The sequence below is a fragment of the Arachis hypogaea genome, chromosome 20 (genome assembly GCF_003086295.3).
Source record: "Arachis hypogaea cultivar Tifrunner chromosome 20, arahy.Tifrunner.gnm2.J5K5, whole genome shotgun sequence".
NCBI classification, from domain to species: Eukaryota; Viridiplantae; Streptophyta; class Magnoliopsida; order Fabales; family Fabaceae; genus Arachis; species Arachis hypogaea.
Window position 1 is genome coordinate 83,789,991 of NC_092055.1, and position 21,434 is coordinate 83,811,424.

The 21,434-nt window shown below is 37.0% G+C and overlaps 1 non-coding gene across 1 annotated transcript; it reads right to left on the minus strand.

Annotated features, from left to right (window-relative positions):
* Positions 1-19,351: 19,351 nt before the first annotated feature.
* On the minus strand, positions 19,352-19,459 carry LOC112787085 (small nucleolar RNA R71). The gene has a single exon (XR_003194520.1). It is a non-coding gene; the product is annotated as a small nucleolar RNA R71 (small nucleolar RNA).
* Positions 19,460-21,434: the final 1,975 nt, after the last annotated feature.

Sequence of the window (21,434 nt, forward strand, 5' to 3'; positions counted from 1 at the left end):
ACTCAGATTTTGAGGAGGAAAGAACTTGGCTAAGAAAGCCATGACCAGCTTATCCCAAGAGTTCAGGCTATCTTTGGGTTGAGAGTCCAACCACACTCTAGCTCTGTCTCTTACAGCAAACGGAAAAAGCATAAGCCTGTAGACCTCGGGATCAACCCCATTGGTCTTAACAGTATCACAGATGTGCAAAAATTCAGTTAAGAACTGAAAAGGATCTTCAGATGGAAGTCCATGAAACTTGCAGTTCTGCTGCATCAGAGAAACTAATTGAGGTTTCAGCTCAAAATTGTTTGCTCCAATGGCAGGAATGGAGATGCTTCTTCCATGTAAATTGGAATTAGGTGCAGTAAAGTCACCAAGCATCCTCCTTGCATTATTCTTATTTTTGGCTGCCATCTCCTCTTTCCTGTAAGGTTGTCTCTCGATTGTTGTATTTTAGCTTCTCTTAGTTTCCTTTTCAGAGTCCTTTCAGGTTCATGATCTGCTTCAACAAGAATGTTCTTGTCTTTCTCCTGCTCATATGACAAAGAAGGGAATAACAAAGAAAATATGGAATCCTCTATGTCACAATATAGAGATTCCTTTGCGTGAGTAGAAGAAGAAAAGAATGTAATGTAAGGAAAGAGAAGAGAGGAGAATCCAAACACAAGGGTGAGGAGAACAGTGTTCGTAGATGAATAAATAAATAGAAGGAGATGAGAGGTGAGAGAATTTTTGAAAATTAATTAAAATAAAAATTAAAATTTAAAGTTAAATTTCGAAAATAGAAATAAAAAAATTTTTAAAATTAAACTTAGAATTTGAAAATTAAAAATATAAATTAAATTAAATTTAAAATAATTAGTTAATCAAAATGAAATTTTAAAAAAGAGGGAGGTATTTTCAAAAATTTAAGAGAGATTGAATTAGTTAGGTAGTTTTGAAAAAGATATGATTGAAACAAAAAGATAAGATTGATTGAAAAAGATTTGAAAATCAATTTTAAAAAGATAAGAGGTTAGGAAAGAAGTTAAAAAAGATTTTGAAATTGAATTTGAAAAAGATATGATTGAAATAATAAAAAAAGGATATGATTGAAACAAAAGGATATGATTGATTGAAACTTATTTTGAAAAAGATTTGAAAAAGAAATTTAAAAAGATTTGATTTTGAAAACTAAAGTTGATTACTTGACTAACAAGAAACTAAAAAGATATGATTCTAGAGTTTAAAGATTGAATCTTTCTTAATAGGCAAGTAACAACTTGAAATTTTTTCAATCAATCATATTAAATGTTAGTAAAGATTTTGAAAATTAAGAAATAAAATAAGAAAAAGATTTTGAAAATCAAATTTAAAAAGTTTTCGAAAATATGAAGGTAAAATGAAAAAGATTTGATTTTTGAAAAAGATTTTGAAAAGATAAGAATTTTTTTTTAAATTGAAAATTTGATTTGATTCATAAGAAACAATTAAATTTAAAAAGTTTTTGACTAAATCAATTCATATTTTCGAAAATTTTGAGTAAAATAAGGAAAAGATATTTTTTTTATTTTTGAATTTTTTATAAAGAAAGAGAAAAACATGAAAAAGACTCATAACATAAAAATTATGAATCAAAACACACAATGCATGCAAGAACACTATGAATGTCAAGATGAACACCAAGAACACTTTGAAGATCAAGATGAACATCAAGACTTATTTTTGAAATTTTTTTTTTAATGAAAGAAAAACATGCAAGACACCAAACTTAGAAATTTTCAAACTTTAGAAACTAACAGATTAAAAATGCATATGAAAAACAAGAAAAGACACAAAACAAGAAAATATGAAGATCAAACAAGAAGACTGGCCAGGAAGAACTTGAAGATCATGAAGAAAATATGATGAATTTTCGAAAATTCTTGAAAAGAAAAGAAACACATGCAAGACACCAAACTTAAAAATTGACTCTAGACTCAAACACGAAACACAAAAATATTTTTGATTTTATGAATTTGTAAATTTTTTTGTATATTTTTCGAAAATTAATTGGGAAAAAATGAAAAAGAAGAAAAAAAAATTTTTTTTTGTGTTTTTCGAAAATAATAAATAAAAAGATTAAAATTAAAATAAAATTACCTAATCTGAGCAATAAGATGAACCGTCAGTTGTCCAAACTCGAACAATCCCCGACAACGGCGCCAAAAACTTGGTGTGCCAAATCGTGATCACTCCATTTCTTGGTAACGGCGCTAAAAACTCAATACGTACATTCATGATCTTATATCTGTTTCACAACTTCGTACAACTAACCAGCAAGTGCACTGGGTCGTCCAAGTAATAAACCTTACGTGAGTAAGGGTCGATCCCACGGAGATTGTCGGCTTGAAGCAAGCTATGGTCACCTTGTAAATCTCAGTCAGGTGGATTAAATTGTATTAAGAAATTATAGTGGATGAAAATTAAATAAAATATAAAATAGGATAGTGGTACTTATGTAATTCACTGGTGAGAATTTTAGATAAGCGTATAGAGATGCTTTCGTTCCTTTGATCTCTGCTTTCCTGCTATCTTCATCCAATCAATCCTACTCCTTTCCATGGCAAGCTTTATGTAGGGCATCACCGTTGTCAATGGCTACATCCCATCCTCCTGTAAAAATGGTCCAATGCGCTGTCACTGCATGGCTAATCATCTGTCGGTTCTTGATCATACTGGAATAGGATTTACTATCCTTTTGCGTCTGTCACTACGCCCAGCACTCACGAGTTTGAAGCTCGTCACAGCCATCCCTTCCCAGATCCTACTCGGAATACCACAGACAAGGTTTAGACTTTTCGGATCTCAGGAGTGGCCATCCATGGGTTCTAACTTATACCACGAAGACACTAATAACTCGAACTCGGTCCCATGTATTAGATATCCAAGAGATATCCATTCAATCTAAGGTATAAAGGAAGTGGTTGTCAGGCATGCGTTCATAAGTTGTGAATGATGATGACTGTCACAATCATCACATCCATCATATTGAAGTGTGAATGAATATCTTAGAGGCGGAATAAGTTGAATTGAATAGAAAAACAGTAGTACTTTGCATTAATCTTTGAGGAATAGCAGAGCTCCACACCTTAATCTATGGTGTGTAGAAACTCTACCGTTGAAAAATACATAAGTGAAAGGTTCAGGCATGGCCGAATGGCCAGCCCCCATGATCCAAGAACTAAACGTCCCAAGATGTCTAATACAATAGTAAAAAGTCCTATTTATTCTAAACTAGTTACTAGGGTTTACAGAATTGAGTAAATGATGTAGAAATCCACTTCCAGGGCCCACTTGGTGTGTGCTTGGGCTGAGCATTGAGCTTTACACGTGTAGAGGCTTCTCTTGGAGTTGAACGCCAGTTTGTAGCCTGTTTCTGGCGTTGAACTCCACTTTGCAACCTGTTTCTGGCGTTTGACTCCAGAATGTAGCATGGAACTGGCGTTGAACGCCAGTTTACGTCGTCAATCCTTAATCAAAGTATATACTATTATATATTGCTGGAAAGCCATGGATATCTACTTTCCCACGCAATTGAAAGCGCACCATTTGGAGTTTTGTAGCTCCAGAAAATCCACTTTGAGTGCAGGGAGGTCAGAATCCAACAGCATCTGCAGTCCTTCTTCAACCTCTGAATCTGATTTTTGCTCAGGTCCCTCAATTTCAGCTAGAAAATACCTAAAATCACAGAAAAACACATAAACTCATAGTAAAGTCCAGAAAAGTGAATTTTAATTAAAAACTATTAAAAATATACTAAAAACTAACTAAATTATACTGAAAACTATGTAAAAACAATGCCAAAAAGCGTATAAATTATCCGCTCATCAGCTTCCAGATGTGAAATGTCTCTTTGAGGATTAACTAGGGTTGTTGCTATGATGCCTTGCTCTTTTATTGATCCCTGTTAGATTTTTCCTTCTTTCTTTTGCTTCAGAAAGTTATTTCTTAATGGTAGCTCAGTGTCAAGTGTTGCAGCAGCTTTTTGGCTCAATTTTTCTCAACACCTCTTCACTACAGACACTTGGCTCACAATTCTTCTTAGGAACATTAATGCCCAGCACCTCTTTGGATTACTAAATGCATTGTAACTAGGTTGCTCTTGATAATGGACTTTCGGTTGGTAATCCTGGATTAGTTAATCCAAGTTGCCAAGTTTTAAAAGACTCCTCAGAACCTAATTGTCCAAGCAGATCCTAGTACAAAAAGCACCACAGGCATATGTCTTAAGGTCCAAGCTATTGGTGTCTAGCCTTATTACTTGTTTCTTTCATTTTTGTTTCCAATTCTTGGCTTTTCTTTCTTTTTCCTTCTTACTTTTCCTCTTTTTTTTAGGGATACTTATTAATTGAAGGCTTTACAACAGCAACTAAGTTCACACTACAAGAGACATTCTATCCTGTAGCTTTTATTATTGAGCTTATCATCTAATCAAGCAATCACCACCACTGAACTTTTTTTTTACTCATACCACATTGGACAATTACTTTCTGTTTCAACATTTTCTCTTATTTATGCAGGGGGAACAAGACATATATTCAAGCAGATGAAAAATGAGATAGGCACTTTGGCTAGATCACCTAATTTGAAGAATAAAGAGATAGTAAACCAACAAAATGCAGACAGAGACAAACTTCATCATATTTAGCACTTCCAGGCATAAACAGTTGAGGAACAATATGACCTTTTGGCATCTTCTTGCTTAATCCTTCATGGTCCTCCTTAGCTTTTGTGCTTTTCTTGTTGATGATGTACAATTCTTCCAAAAAGTTTCCCAAGCACTTGAAGAATGGTTAATATGCATGAATGTTTGTAGGCTTTTGAACTTACTTTGGTGTGTGAACACCAAACTTAGTCCCTTGTCAATGCCTCTTATGCAACAAATCAACTATATACATGAAACCTTGTGCCTTTGTTACAGGGATCAAAACTAGAAACTAGAAAATAGACAATGGTTGAGTAGTTTCCCTGATTGTTTGGATCTAGTGACCATTTATGCAGACGGTTGAAATGTGTTTTTAAATGAGATTTTTGGTGGAACACCAAACATAACATCCTGCTTTCACCCTTAACTTGTTTTGGTGTGCAATACCAAACTTAGCTCCTTGCAATGCATAGAAATCTACTTAACCTTTTTATTAAAATAGTTAGAAAAAGAAAGCTACCTCTGGTTGGGTTACCTCCCAACAAATGCTTGTTTATTGTCATTAGCTTGACGTCTTCCTTCTTTGCTCATCCCAATTCCTGAACACTCTCTTCTTTGTTCTAAGATCCTCCCAGATAATGCTTAGCTCTTTGGACATTTGCTGTGATTATATCCTTTGTGGCTTCATTCAGGAGTTCAAGGCTTCCAAGTGGGAAGACTTTGGTTATCAGATAGGGGCCAGTCTATTTGGATTTGAGTTTGCAAGGAAAAACCTTGAGCCTGGAGTTATATAGGAGCACTTGTTGTCCTGGTTTGAACTCTCTTTTCAAGATTTTCTTGTCATGCCAGTATGCCACTTTTTAGCTCTCTCCTTGTATATCTTTGTATTCTCATAAGCTTCCAATCTAAATTCATCTAGCTCATTGAGTTGCAATAGCCTTTTCTCTTCTGCTGCTTGAGAATCAAGATTGAGGAGTTTAGTGGCCCAGTAAGCTTTATGTTCTAACTCCACAGGAAGATGACAAGATTTGCCATAGATTAGCTAAAATGGTGACTTCCCGATTGGAGTTTTGAATGTTGTTCTGTTTGCCCATCAGATCGTTGTCCAATTTTCTTGTCCAGTCCTTCCTTGTGATCCCCACTATTTTCTCTAAAATTTTCTTCAGCTCCTTGTTTGCCAATTCAGCCTGGCCATTAGTTTGAGGGTGATATGGTGTGGCTAATTTATGAATTACTCCATATTTGTGACGCAGCTTTTTCATTTGTCTATTGCAAAAATGGCTGCCACCATCACTAATAAGGCCTTTAGGTACCCCATATCTAGTGAAGATGTATCTGTTAAGAAATTAAAGGATAATTAGTGCATTACATGTGGTTGTGGCTATATCTTCTACCCATTTGGAGACATATTCCACTGCTACCAGAATGTATTTGAAAGAATAGGATGGAGGGAAGGGGCCCATTAAGTCCATACCCCAGAGATCAAACAGCTTTACTTCCAAAATGAAGTTTTGAGGCATTTCATTCCTTTTTGTAAACCCTCCAGCTCCTTGACATTCATTGCATTGATGCACAAACTCTCTGGCATTTTTGAATATAGTTGGCCAATAGAATCCACTTTGAAGTACTTTGGCTGCTGTTCTTTCTGGCCTAAAATGTCCATCATAAGATGAACCATGACAATGCCACAGTATGTCTCTCATCTCACATTCAGGGATACACCTCCTAATCATCCCATCTGGACATCTCTTGAATAAGAAAGGCTCTTCCTACAAGAATTTCTTAGCCTCATTATGTAACTTCTTCACTTGTTGCTTGGTAAGCTCTTGAGGGATCTTTCTTCACACCTTATAGTTTGCAATGTCAGCAAATCAAGGTGCTTGCTGGACTTGAAGAAGATGTTCATCTGGGAACTTTTCATTCACTGGTTGTGGTGTATCCTTATTGGCCTCTTGTGGCAATCTTGACAAATGATCTGCTACTTGATTCTCGCTCCCCTTCCTATCTCTCACTTCAATGTTGAATTCTTGTAGCAGCATCACCCACCTGATGAGTATTGGCTTTGCATCCTGTTTAGGCATAAGATACTTGAGAGCAGCATGATCAGTATATACATTAACTTTTGAACCAATCAAGTATTGTCTAAACTTGTCAAATGCATATACAATAGCCAGGAGCTCTTTCTCTATGGTGGTTGATAAGCGGATAATTTATACGCTTTTTGGCACTATTTTTAGTATATTTTTAGTATATTTTTAGTAGAATCTGGTTACTTTTAGGGATGTTTTCATTAGCTTTTATGTTAAATTCACATTTCTGGACTTTACTATGAGTTTGTGTGTTTTTCTATGATTTCAGGTATTTTCTGGCTGAAATTGAGGGACTTAAGCAAAAATCAAATTCAGAGGTTGAAGAAGGACTGCTGATGCTGTTGGATTCTGACCTCCCTGCACTCAAAGTGGATTTTCTGGAGCTACAGAATGCAAAATGGCGCGCTACCAATTGCGTTGGAAAGTCGACATCCAGGGCTTTCCAGCAATGTATAATAGTCCATACTTTGGCTGCGTTTAGACGACGTAAAAGGGCGTTGAACGCCAGTTCTACGCTGCTGTCTGGAGTTAAACGCCAGAAACAAGTCACAAACCAGAGTTGAACGCCAGAAATACGTTACAACCTGGCGTTCAACTCCAGAAAGAGCCTTTGCACGTGTAACATTCAAGCTCAGCCCAAGCACACACCAAGTGGGCCCCGGAAGTGGATTTATGCATCAATTACTTACTTCTGTAAACCCTAGTAACTAGTTTAGTATAAATAGAACTTTTTACTATTGTATTTTCATCTTTGGTCTCAGTTTTAATCTATTATTCATCTTAGGAGACTATTGATCACGTTTTGGGGGCTGGCTTCTCGGCCATGCTTGAACCTTTCACTTATGTAATTTTCATACGGTAGAGTTTCTGCACTCCATAGATTATGGTGTGGAGCTCTGCTGTTCCTCAAGAATTAATGCAAAGTACTACTGTTTTCTATTCAATTCAAATTATTCCGCTTCTAAGATATTCATTCGCACTTCAACATGAATGTGATGAACGTGACAATCATCATCATTCCCTATGAACGCGTGCCTGACAACCACTTCCGTTCTACCTTAGATTGAATGAGTATCTCTTAGATCTCTTAATCAGAATCTTTGTGGTGTAAGCTAGATTGATGGCAGCATTCATGAGAATCTGGAAAGTCTAAACCTTGTCTGTGGTATTCCGAGTAGGATTCAGGGATTGAATGACTGTGACGAGCTTCAAACTCGCGAGTACTGGGCGTAGTGACAGACGCAAAAGGAGCGTGAATCCTATTCCAGCATGATCGAGAACCTCAGATGATTAGCCGTGCTGTGACAGAGCATTTGGACCATTTTCACAAGAGGATGGGATGTAGCCATTGACAACGGTGATGCCCTTACATAAAGCCAACCATGGAAAGGAGTAAAACTGATTGGATGAAGATAGCAGGAAAGCAGAAGCTCAGAGAAACGAACGCATCTCCATACACTTATCTGAAATTCTCACCAATGATATACATAAGTATTTCTATCTTTATTTTCTGTCTATTTATTATTAATTTCAAAAACTCCATAACCTTTGATATCCGCCTGACTGAGATTTACAAGGTGACCATAGCTTGCTTCAAACCAACAATCTCCGTGGCATCGACCCTTACTCACGTAAGGTTTATTACTTGGACGACCCAGTGCACTTGCTGGTTAGTTGTATCGAAGTTGTGAATGAAAAACGATTTATTAAGACGTGTGTACAGAGTTTCTGGCACCGTTGCCTGAGATCACAATTTCGTGCACCAAGTTTTTGGCGCCGTTACCGGGGATTGTTCGAGTTTAGACAACTGACGGTTCATCTTGTTGCTCAGATTAGGTAATTTTCTTTTTGTTTTATTTTCAAAAAAATTTTTCAAAAATCTTTCAAAATTTTCTCCTTTGTTTTCGAAAAAATTTTAAAATAAAAATGTTTTCAAAAATATATTTTTCTTCAGAATATTTAAGAATGAATTCTAGTGTTTCATGAAGCATATTGAAGCCTGGCTGGCTGTAAAGCCACGTCTAGTTCTTTTGAATAGGGAATGTCAGGCGTGTCATGTCTGAGTTACATACTAAAGCTTGGCTGGCTATTAAGCCATGCATGACCCTTTGATTGGAGCTTTAGACTAAAGAGCATAAGATTCCAGGAATTCATATTAAAAATTTTGGAATCCTTATTTTTCTTTTTCAAAATGATTTTCGAAAAAAATTAAAAGAAAATACAAAAAAAAATCATAAAATCATAAAAATCAAAAAAATATTTTGTATTTCTTTGATGCCAGGGCATTTTGGCCAGTTTCACTGACCTTTTCTTTACTGTTTTTAAGGTAGTTTCATGCCTTTTCTTAGGAAATAAGCTAGTTTTGGGTAGATATTCACTTACGTCTTGATTCAAGCATACATTGTGCACTTTACATGATTTCATGAGAATTTTGCATGAATTATATGATAAATTGGATGATGCATGATCCCATGAGTAAGAGCAAGACTTTGATGCACTTTGTTTGATTGATTTCAGGCCAAAAGAAGAAGAGAAGAGCCACGTTAGTAGCTACGTTAGTTACACTAACGTGGGCACTAACGTGGAAGGAAGGAAAGCCACAACGTTAGTGAGAAAAGTTAGTGGCATTAACTTTGAAGAAAGGAAATGGAGCCAACGTTAGTGACACTTAACATTATCACTAACGTTGGACCAAGCTCATAAGTGGCCATGTTAGTTGCCACGTTAACTTAGTTAACGTGGCCTCTAACGTTAAGAAGTAAAGGGGAAGCCAACGTTAGTGACATTCAACTTTATCACTAACGTTGGCCAAGTCACAATAAGCCACGTTAACTCCCACGTTAACCTAGTTAACGTGGAAGCTAACGTGAAGAAACAAGGTGGTCAACAACATTAGTGACACCAAACATTGTCACTAACGTTGGAAGGAACCCACACAAGCCCCAATAAGCCACATTAACTCCCACGTTAACCTAGTTAACGTGGATGCTAACTTGAAGAAGGGAGGTGATCGCCAACGTTAGTGACACCCAACATTGTCACTAACGTTAACTCCCACATTAACTTAGTTAACGTGGGCAAAAGTCCCACCTGGCAGCCTGACCATGCCTTCTTCAAACACGTATATCTTGAGCCACAAAGCTCCAAATGAGGTGATTCTAGTGGCATTGGAAAGTAGGATTCCAGAGCTTTCCAAGCATATATGGCACTATATGGTTAACACTAAATTTGAGGGAGAAAACCTACCCCGAAAGTGCAAAGATGAACATGGTATCAACCTGTAGTAAGGCCAGCTGACCTCTTCACCTTCCAAGAAGTGTAACTCGAGTTGTAGAGCTCCAAATGATGTGCTTCCAAAGGCATTGGAAAGTAGATATCCAGGGCTTTCCAATAATATATAATAGTATGGAGTGAACACTAAGTTTGAGCTTCAGAGACTGGCAATAATGAAGCCATGATCGCTAGCGTTATTGGCACTCAAGTTTTTCATTAACAATAGCAACTATGCCAGCGACCATGTTCACTTCAAAGGAGCATAACTTGAGCTAAAGAGGTCCAATTGAGGTGATTCTAGCTGCGTTAGAAAGCTGACATTCAGAGCTTTCCAACGATATATAATACTCTATAGTGGGCATGAAATTGGAGCACAAACAAGAGGCATCTTTTAAGCCCTAAAAACACCAATTGGGCAGCAAGTGCAATGTTAGCCACAATAACTTTAGCACTAACGCCACACTTGTAGCGTTAGTGTGGCTAACTTTAGCACCAACTTCAGCACCTAGACCTCAACTTGACTCACTTCTCTCTCAAGTTCACTTCAAAGCTCAAGCAAGCAAGCCCACAAGTGTCAACCAATCAAGGCCACAAGAAGCATCTAGAATAGGAATTTTTATTTTATTGTAATTTGCTTTTAATTTCATTTTTGTAATTTAGGAGAGCCTATATAAAGGCCTTAGTTTTTACATTGAAAACAAGCTTGGATCGGGAAAGAGTTTGGGAATTTTGGAATGGGGGATTGAAGAGGGGTCTTCGGACTCCCTCCCCTCACACACTTTTCCTTCTCTTTCTTTTAGTTGTAATTTTCATTTATGAATTTGAAGTTTTATTTTCAGTTTTTATCTTCATCTTTATTTTTTTGCACTTTCTTTCTTTTCTATTTTTGTAAAGCAATGATCAACTAACTCTTTACATTGGGTTAGAGAGCTCTATTGTGATTCAATGGATTAAGTGTAGTTCTTATTCTTCTTCTTCTTTCTTTCCTCTTGATTTTACTAGAGAGCTTTCGATCTTCATCCAATTGGGTAGTTATCTTGGAAAAGAAACTATTCATACTTGGATCTCTTCTGAACCTTGAAAGAGGAATGAAGAGATCATGCTAGAAATGCTTTCTCATGCTGGACCAAATTGGGTGTGGATGGATATGTGACTATAATCCTTCCAACACTTGATTTGGGAAACGCATGTGGTATAATCAGTGACCATACTTCATCTCTTCTCATGAGCAATTGACCAAGGAATTGGCTATTGATCAAGATTTGAGAGATCAAATTACAAGGAATTGTAATTCGATCACTTAAGATTGCCAAGGAGATCAATGAGTGCATTGATTGAGGAAGAGATGAGAATGAACTTGATCCGGAGGATTGCAATATTCTTGATCCCAATGTTCATTTTATTTTTAGTTCTTACATTTAGTTTTCTTGCCATTTTATTTTTCTGCACTTTATTGCTTTCTTTACTTTTCTGTAAATTTACAATTCTTGCTGCTCATCATCCAAATCTGAATCGTCTAACTAGGATAATCAATTAACCATTGATTGCTTAATCCGTTAATCTCTGTGGGATTCAACCTCACTCTATTATGAGTTTTCCGTGCATCAAGTTTATGGCGCCGTTGCCGGGGATTAATTGTGATTAACAAACTACCGATTGATTGATTTACTAGATTAGACACTTTTCTTTTGTCTTTGTTTTCTTTTGTTTCTTTATTTTCTTTTGCTAACCAACTGTTTGTGATATTGCCTCATTGGGAATTTCCTCATCTGTGACAATGGAGATTCCAATTTCTTTTGGTGATTATTGTTTGAGACAGAGCTTTCTGCAGGAAAGAAAGGAGCATCCATCATATTTTAGTCAATCAAATTTCATGGGAAACTCTCCACCACCACAGAATGATTTACATTACTATGCTCATGGTGGATGGGAGTATCAAGAACATGAAATGGGGTGCTTTCCAGGGTCACAAAATGGTTCATATTTTGATGGCTTTGATCACTACTCAAGTTGTACCAGGGAAGATCAAAACCAAAGAAATTTCACTTATTCATACCCCATTCATCAAGAGCCATCATCCTTTAATTATTCAACCTCACCTCTGAGCCTTTCGCATCAAAACCCCTCACCACTTGGATATGCCTCAACACAAAATTCCTTTCCACATTCATATAATTCATCTCACCACTCACACAATGCATTCCATTACACACAAAATTCTTCTCACAGTCCACAAAACCCATATCATTACCCACAAAAGTCATACCACTCTCAGAACATAAAACCACAAAACAACCAATTCCATTCACAAAGTAGCCACCCTCAACCTCTAAATTTCATCCCAACTGCACACCCTCCCCTCGAGGATAAGCTATCAAGGATAGAGAACCTACTGGCAATGCTCTTGGAAGAATCTAAGGACACAAGGACTTTCCAAGGGGAAGTAAAAACCATTATGCAGAACCGGTGGGTTGCCATTAAGAAGCTTGAGGCACAAGTTGGAAATCTATCAAAGCAAATCACTACCCACAATTCTCTCAGTGATACCATGGCAAACCCAAGGGAGGAATCAGAAGAACAAGAAAAAGAGGCACCCATACCAAGTGAAATTTCTATGAAGAAGGAGGAGATTATGAGAGTATATAAGCCTAAGGCTCCATTCCCACAGAGGTTACTAGTGGTGGCAAAGAAACATGCAAACTCACTCCCAAAAGACTCAATGCAACATTATGTAGAAGAAAGGGAGGAAGTCAATCAAGGGAGTCCACACTCCAAGGAAACAGAGAGTTGCATAGAGGGTGAGTTCATTGAACCACCAATTCAAGAAGTTCTTGATGAAGAGGATGCCCCAACTATCATACAATACCCAAGTCCTGAAATCAAGATGGTAAAAGCAATCAACATGAACACTAACAAAAGGATGGTGACCAAGAAAAGAAGGACAATATTCATGAAGAAGAAAAGGTCAAGCAAAAGCCATCCCACCCTTACCCCAACAAGCAAGTTTACTCAAGCTAACAACAGAAGAAGGCTTGCTGGGGAGAGGCACTCAAAACAAGGGGCATTAACTGGCTCCTCTTTCCTCTTGAGGTCATTTCTCTTAACAAACTGGAAGAAGAGGAAGAAAGTCGTGAACAACATATCAAGCTAGTGACATTAAAGGAGCGCTTGTTGGGAGGCAACCCAACCGTAGGTAACATTTCCTTGCTTTGCTTAGTTTACTTTCAATAATTTGGCATATGATTGCACTCTAAGTTTGGTGTTGCCATGCAACAATTTGAATTTCAATCTTCACTGGGTACTTGTAACATTCTAGATTGACAGTGGCACACTAAGTTTGGTGTTGCCACTTAACTTTCATGCAAAGTACCATGCCAACACCACTTATTAATGCAATCAAAATTGTCTCTGTTTTACTTCTTGTGCTTCTGTTGTGATCCATAATCTTGCTTGCTGAAACACATGCATACTCACACTTTATTTTAAGACATTCATGATCCATCATAAACCCCGTCACCACTGTTTTAATTGTTGCTTGAGTATAAGCAATCATTCTATGGTGTGGGAAGGGGAAGAATAGGAGGAAAAGGGCAACAACAATGAAGATAAAATACAAGGTGGTAAAGTTCCTTTCTCCTCTTACTTATTTCCAGCACTTTAATTTGCATGATTGTCTTCTATGTTCTTTGTATGTATGTGTGCTTTCTCCTTGTGAATAAGCATGTCAATTCTGTCTTTTAAACTTTTTATTAATTAAGGCTATGTTTCTAGACTGAATGTCATTACTGCATCCTTACTTTGCTTACTAGTATGCTTGTCCCTTTTGAATCAAATGAAAAGAGAATGAGTGTTTTATAAAAGACTAGAGTAGAGTTCATACCATGGAGTAAGTTCCTGAGTTTGTGGTGTGGTCATAAGTTAGCTAAGTTGGTTCAACCATAAGGTGGGAAGACAACTATCTGTCAGGAATACTATGCTTGAGACACACCCTATGAAACTAGCTAAAATAAGAAGATCCTAATAAGAAAAAGGGAAGCAATAATAAAGGTTGAAAAATAAAAGAAAAAGAGTAAGCAATAAGGCTAGGCACCAATGGTTTTAATCTTGAGGAATGTGTCTGTGGTGCTCCTGTGTGAGGTATCTACTTGGATGAATAAGCTCTTAGGGGTGCCTTATCACTTGGTAACTTGGGTTAACTAACTCGGGATTATCAGCTGAAAGTCCACTATCAAGAGTAACCATCAACACAGAGCATTTAGTAACCCAAAGAGGTGCTGGACACCAAGGTCTCAAGAAAAGAAAATAAACAAACCATGTGCCTGTGGTGTGTAAGTATGGGGGAGAGACTTGAGCAAGTAAGTTCGTAGGGGTGTTTCAACACCTAGCACCTTGAACCAACTGGTTCGGGAGTGTTGGCTGAAAGCTTATTTTAAAGAGTTGCCCCCTTACAGAGCACTTAGCCTAAGAACACAAATAAGCCCTGAATTGACAAGAAACAAAAGGATCAATGAATAAAAGTCTCATGGGATGCAATCACAGTGAGTATTCTAGGACATGATAAAGGTCTGAAAGCCAGGAATGAACCTAAGTTGCTATGCATGAAACCACCATAAAACCAGGGACATGACTTCCACAAGAATGACTCATTTCTCTTGGCATTCCATTCATCATTCTCTTGTTCCAGTACTTGCTTAGGGACAAGCAAGCTTTAAGTTTGGTGTTGTGATGCCAGGGCATTTTGGCCAGTTTCACTGACCTTTTCTTTACTGTTTTTAAGGTAGTTTCATGCATTTTCTTAGGAAATAAGCTAGTTTTGGGTAGATATTCACTTACATCTTGATTCAAGCATATATTGTGCACTTTACATGATTTCATGAGAATTTTGCATGAATTATATGATAAATTGGATGATGCATGATCCCATGATTAAGAGCAAGACTTTGATGCACTTTGTTTGATTGATTTCAGGCCAAAAGAAGAAGAGAAGAGCCATGTTAGTAGCTACGTTAGTTACACTAACGTGGGCACTAACGTGGAAGGAAGGAAAGCCACAACGTTAGTGAGAAAAGTTAGTGGCATTAACTTTGAAGAAAGGAAATGGAGCCAACGTTAGTGACACTTAACATTATCACTAACGTTGGACCAAGCTCATAAGTGGCCACATTAGTTGCCACGTTAACTTAGTTAACGTGGCCTCTAACGTTAAGAAGTAAAGGGGAAGCCAACGTTAGTGACATTCAACTTTATCACTAACGTTGGCCAAGTCACAATAAGCCACGTTAACTCCCACGTTAACCTAGTTAACGTGGAAGCTAACGTGAAGAAACAAGGTGGTCGACAACGTTAGTGACACCAAACATTGTCAATAACGTTGGAAGGAACCCACACAAGCCCCAATAAGCCACGTTAACTCCCACGTTAACCTAGTTAACGTGGAAGCTAACGTGAAGAAGGGAGGTGATCGCCAACGTTAGTGACACCCAACATTGTCACTAACGTTGGAATGAGCCACACAAGCCACTATGAGTCACGTTAACTCCCACGTTAACTCCCACGTTAACTTAGTTAACGTGGAAGTTAACGTGGGCAAGAGTCCCACCTGGCAGCATGACCATGCCTTCTTCAAATACGCATAACTTGAGCCACAAAGCTCCAAATGAGGTGATTCCAGTGGCATTGGAAAGTAGGATTCCAGAGCTCTCCAAGCATATATGGCACTATATGGTTGACACTAAATTTGAGGGAGAAAACCTGCCCCAAAAGTGCAAAGATGAACATGGTATCAACCTGTAGTAAGGCCAGCTGACCTCTTCATCTTCCAAGAAGTGTAACTCGAGTTGTAGAGCTCCAAATGATGCGCGTGCAAAGCCATTGGAAAGTAGATATCCAAGGCTTTCCAACAATATATAATAGTATGGGGTGGACACTAAGTTTGAGCTTCAGAAACTGGCAATAATGAAGCCATGATCGCTAACGTTATTGGCACTCAAATTTTTCATTAATGCTAGCAACTATGCCAGCGACTATGTCCACTTCAAAGGAGCATAAATTGAGCTACAGAGGTCCAATTGAGGTGATTCCAGTTTCCTTAGAAAGCTGACATTCAAAGCTTTCCAACGATATATAATACTCTATATTGGGCATGAAATTGGAGCACAAACAAGAGGCATCTTTTAAGCCCCAAAAACACCAACTGGGCAGCAAGTGCAACGTTAGCCACAATAACTTTAGCACTAATGCCACACTTGTAGCGTTAGTGTGGCTAACTTTAGTACCAACTTCAGCACCTGGACCTCAACTTGACTCACTTCTCTCTCAATTTCACTTCAAAGCTCAAGCAAGCAAGCCCACAAGTGTCAACCAATCAAGGCCACAAGAAGCATCTAGAATAGGAATTTTTCATTTTATTGTAATTTGCTTTTAATTTCATTTTTGTAATTTAGGAGAGCCTATATAAAGGCCTTAGTTTTTACATTGAAAACAAGCTTGGATCGGGAAAGAGTTTGGAAATTCTGGAATGGGGGATTGAAGAGAGGTCTTCGGACTCCCTCCCCTCACACACTTTTCCTTCTCTTTCTTTTAGTTATAATTTTCATTTATGAATTTGAAGTTTTATTTTCAGTTTTTATCTTCATCTTTACTTTTCTGCACTTTCTTTCTTTTCTATTTTTGTAGAGCAATGATCAACTAACTCTTTACATTGGGTTAGAGAGCTCTATTGTGATTCAATGGATTAAGTGTAGTTCTTATTCTTCTTCTTCTTTCTTTCCTCTTGATTTTACTAGAGAGCTTTCGATCTTTATCCAATTGGGTAGTTATCTTGGAAAAGAAACTATTCATACTTGGATCTCTTCTGAACCTTGAAAGAGGAATGAAGAGATCATGCTAGAAATGCTTTCTCATGCTGGACCAAATTGGGTGTGGATGGATATGTGACTATAATCCTTCCAACACTTGATTTGGGAAATGCATGTGGTATAATCAGTGACCATACCTCATCTCTTCTCATGAGCAATTGACCAAGGAATTGGCTATTGATCAAGATTTGAGAGATCGAATTACAAGGAATTGTAATTCGATCACTTAAGATTGCCAAGAAGATCAATGAGTGCATTGATTGAGGAAGAGATGAGAATGAACTTGATCCAGAGGATTGCAATATCTCTTGATCCCAATGTTCATTTTATTTTTAGTTCTTACATTTAATTTTCTTGCCATTTTATTTTTTTGCACTTTATTGCTTTCTTTACTTTTCTGTAAATTTACAATTCCTGCTGCTCATCATCCAAATCTAAATCGTCTAACTAGGATAATCAATTAACGATTGATTGCTTAATCCATTAATCTCTGTGGGATTCGACCTCACTCTATTGTGAGTTTTACTGGATGACAATTCGGTACACTTGCCGAAGGGAGATTTGTTGAGAGACAAGTTTTCCGTGCATCATTCTTCTTTGAGTCTTGAGTCAAGTTGAAAGTTTGGTGTCAATTGCATATTCATCTTGCATTTTTCGAAAAATCGTGCATTCATAGTGTTCTTCATGATCTTCAAGTTGTTCTTGGTAAGTCTTCTTGTTTGATCTTGATGTTTTCTTGTTTTGTGTCTTTTGTTGTCTTTCATATGCATTCTTGCATCCATAGAGTCTATACATGAAAAAATTTCTAAGTTTGGTGTCTTGCATGTTTTCTTTGCATTAAAAATTTTTCGAAAATATGTTCTTGATGTTCATCATGATCTTCAAAGTGTTCTTGGTGTTCATCTTGACATTCATAGCATTCTTGCATGCATTCATTGTTTTGATCCAAAATTTTCATGCATTGAGTCTTTTTCATGTTTTTCCATCTCATCATTAAAAATTCAAAAATAAAAAAAAATATCTTTTCCTTTTTCACTCATAAATTTTGAAAATTTGAGTTGACTTTTTCAAAACTTTTTAAAATCTAGTTGTTTTTATGAGTCAAATCAAATTTTCAATTTAAAAATCTTATCTTTTTCAAAATCTTTTTCAAAAATCAAATCTTTTTCATTTTTCTTATTTATTTTCGAAAATTATAAAAATATTTTTCAAAAATAATTTTTTATTTTATCTCATATTTTCGAAAATAACATCAACAATTAATGTTTTGATTCAAAAATTTCAAGTTTGTTACTTACTTGTTGAGAAAGATTCAAACTTTAAGTTCTAGAATCATATTTTGTGATTTCTTGTGAATCAAGTCATTAATTGTGATTTTTAAAAATCAAATCTTTTTCAAAACTAATTTCAATCATATTTTTTCAAAAATATCTTTTTATCTTATCTTTTTTCAAAATTTGATTTTAAAATATCTTTTCTAACTTCTTATCTTCTTATCTTTTCAAAAATTGATTTTCAAATTTGTTTCAACTAACTAACTAACTTTTTGTTTGTTTCTTATCTTTTTCAAAACTACCAAACTAACTCTCTCTCTCTAATTTTCGAAAATATCTTCCCTCTTTTTCAAAATTTCTTTTTAATTAACTAATTATTTTAACTTTTGATTTTAAAATTTCAAAAAATTACTAACCTTTTTCAAAAACTATTTTCGAAAACCACTAACTCTTTTTCAAAAATTATTTTCGAAAATTCACTTCCCCCTCTCATCTTCTTCTATTTGTTTATTTATTTACTAACATCTCTTCCTCACTCACCAAAAATCCGAACCCCCTCTCTCTCTCTGAGTTCAGATTTTCTCTTCTTCTTTTCTTCAATTCACACAGGGACCTCTATACTGTGGTAAAAAAGATCCCTATTATTATTATTATTTTTCTATCCCTCTTTTTCATATGAGCAGGAGCAAAGACAAGAATATTCTTGTTAAAGCAGATCCAGAACCTGAAAGGACTCTGAAAAGGAAACTAAGAGAAGATAAAATACAACAATCCAGAGATAACCTTACAGAAATTTTCGAACAGGAAGAGGAGATGGCAGCCGAAAATAATAATAATGCAAGGAGAATGCTTGGTGACTTTACTGCACCTAATTCCAATTTACATGGAAGAAGCGTCTCCATTCCTGCCATTGGAGCAAACAATTTTGAGCTGAAACCTCAATTAGTTTCTCTGATGCAGCAGAACTGCAAGTTTCATGGACTTCCATCTGAAGATCCTTTTCAGTTCTTAACTGAATTCTTGCAGATATGTGATATTGTTAAGACTAATGGAGTAGATCCTGAAGTCTACAGGCTCATGCTTTTCCCTTTTGCTGTAAGAGACAGAGCTAGAGTATGGTTGGACTCTCAAGCTAAGGATAGCCTGAACTCTTGGGATAAGCTAGTCAAGGCTTTCTTAGCCAAGTTCTTTCCTCCTCAAAAGCTGAGTAAGCTTAGAGTGGATGTTCAGACCTTCAGACAGAAAGAAGGCGAATCCCTCTATGAAGCTTGGGAGAGATACAAAGGACTGACCAAAAAGTGTCCTTCTGACATGCTTTCAGAATGGACCATCCTGGATATATTCTATGATGGTTTGTCTGAATTAGCTAAAATATCATTGAACACTTCTGCAGGTGGATCCATTCACCTAAAAAAAAACGCCTGCAGAAGCTCAAGAACTCATTGACATGGTTGCTAATAACCAGTTCATGTACTCTTCTGAGAGGAATCCTGTGAGTAATGGGACGCCTATGAAGAAGGGAGTTCTTGAAATTGATACTCTGAATGCTATATTGGCTCAGAATAAAATATTGACTCAGCAAGTCAATATGATTTCTCATAGTCTAAATGGAATACAAGTTGCATCCAACAGTACTCAAGAGGCAGCTTCTGAAGAAGAATCCTATGATCCTGAAAACCTTATGGAAACACCTATAACCCATCATGGAGAAATCACCCAAATCACTCATGGAAGGATCAACAAAAGCCTCAACAAGGCTTTAATAATGGTGGAAGAAATAGGTTTAACAATAGTAAACCTTTTCCATCATACACTCAGCAACAGACAGAGAATTCTGAGCAGAATCCATCTAGCTTAGCAAATTTAGTCTCTGATCTATCTAAGGCCACTGTGAGTTTCATGAATGAAACAAGATCCTCCATTAGAAATTTGGAAGCATAAGTGGGCCATCTGAGTAAAAGGATCACTGAAATCCCTCTTAGTACTCTCCCAAGCAATACAGAAGAAAATCCAAAAGGAGAGTGCAAGGCCATTGACATAACCACCATGGCCGAACCTGTAAGGGAGGTTGAGGACGTGAATCCCAGTGAGGAAGACCTCCTGGGACGTCCAGTGATTAATAAGGAGTTTCCCTCTGAGGAACCAAAGGAATCTGAGACTCATCTAGAGACCATAGAGATTCCATTGAACCTCCTTATGCCATTCATGAGCTCTGATGAATATTCCTCTTCTGAAGAGAATGAGGATGTTACTGAAGAGCAAACTGCCAAGTTTCTTGGTGCAATCATGAAGCTGAATGCCAAATTATTTGGTATTGAGACTTGGGAAGATGAACCTCCCTTGTTCACCAATGAACTAAGTGATCCGGATCAACTGAGATTGCCTCAGAAGAAACAGGATCTTGGAAAGTTCGTAATACCTTGTACCATAGGCAACATGATCTTTGAAAAGGCTCTGTGTGACCTTGGTTCAGGGATAAACCTCATGCCCCTCTCCGTAATAGAGAAACTGGGAATCTATGGGTACAAGCTGCTAAAATCTCATTAGAGATGGCAGACAATTCAAGAAAAACAGGCTTATGGACAAGTATAGGACATGTTGGTAAAGGTTGAAGGCCTTTACATCCCTGCTGATTTCATAGTCCTTGATACTAGGAAGGATGAGGATGAATCCATCATCCTTGAAAGACCTTTCCTAGCCACAGCAAGAGCTGTGATTGATGTTGACAGAGGTGAACTAGTCCTTCAATTGAATGAGGACTCCCTTGAGTTTACAACTCAAGGTTACCCTTTTGTAAACATGGAGAGGAAGCATAAAAAGCTTCTCTCGAAACAGAGTCAACCAGAGCCCCTACAGTTAAACTCTAAGTTTGGTGTTGGGAGGCCACAACCAAACTCAAAGTTTGGTGTTGAACTTCCATATCCAAACTCTAAGTTTGGTGTTGGGAAGTCTCAACAATGCTCTGAACATCTGTGAGGCTCCGTGAGAGCCCATTGTCAAGCTATTGACATTAAAGAAGCGCTTGTTGGGAGGCAACCCAATTTTTATTTAATTATATTTTTATTAGTAATATGTCTTTGTAGGTACATGATCATGTGGAGTTACAAAATAAATAAAAAAATTGAAAACGGAATCAAAAACAGCAGAAGAAAAATCACACCCTGGAGGAAGACCTTACTGGCGTTTAAACGCCAGTAAGAAGCATCTGGCTGGCGTTCAACGCCAGAACAGAGCATGGTTCTGGCGCTGAACGCCCAAAATGGGCAGCATCTGGGCGTTTGAATGCCAGAAT